An 809-nucleotide genomic window follows, 5' to 3' on the forward strand; every position below is an offset into this window, starting at 1 on the left:
AAAAAAAAAGAGAATGTAGTTAGAGCAGTACAACTGCTGCAAGCATTTTGTCACTGGCAAGTTATCCAACCAAGTGCCAGTTTGATTGTAGTCTCTAGCCCTTTCATCTACATATTTGTTTAAACAGGATGTTGTCTGCTAGTGCCAATGCATCATATGTAATTGAGACTTGACATAAAAACACAAACATAGCGGTGCAGGCTATAAAAAGTGGAGAATGGAAGCAGGTCTACTACAGAGAGCCCCAGTGTTTTCTTCAGCCCTGCCCTGGGATTCTTCAGGTAGTTCAGACACCTCGCAGCAGCCCTTTACCCTCTGAAACCGTTTTGGGGTGTAGGCAGAGTACAGAATGCGCAGGGCAGGGTCAAAACCAAGCGGTTGGCTTCTGGGAACTCTCAACGTCGGCTGGAGACAGAGCAGGCCCTGTACGGTTTCCTGACAAGTCATCCGCTGACACTCAAGTCTTTAATGGATACTTCAGGTGGGAGTTTATTCTTTTATCAGCCACAGATCTGTTTTAAGAGTGTGCTTTGCAGATTGTCAGCAAGTCTCGGTGGTCCAGATCTTGACAGGTGCAAGAAGTTCAGTGAAAGGACAGGAAACTTTCACCATCTTGCACCATCTGAGTCAGTTCGACAAGAGACCGGGTAGCACTGACCACAGTGGGGTTGTGGGTTAGTTACTCACAGCACTCGCGTGGGGATTCCCCTCCATAACAGTGTTATTCGGGGGTAGCCTAACTAGGCTGACTTAATCTAAATTAAGGTTGCTCTTGACAAAAAAGAAAAAACTTACTTAAAAAAAAAAAA

General features: G+C 45.2%; 1 protein-coding gene across 1 annotated transcript in view; it reads left to right on the forward strand.

Moving 5' to 3' along the window:
• emc2 (ER membrane protein complex subunit 2) overlaps nucleotides 1–809 on the forward strand; it is a 27,776-nt gene that overhangs the window by 19,293 nt on the left and 7,674 nt on the right. The window lies entirely within an intron of this gene.

Source organism: Etheostoma spectabile, chromosome 6 (assembly GCF_008692095.1).
Source record: "Etheostoma spectabile isolate EspeVRDwgs_2016 chromosome 6, UIUC_Espe_1.0, whole genome shotgun sequence".
NCBI classification, from domain to species: domain Eukaryota; kingdom Metazoa; phylum Chordata; class Actinopteri; order Perciformes; family Percidae; genus Etheostoma; species Etheostoma spectabile.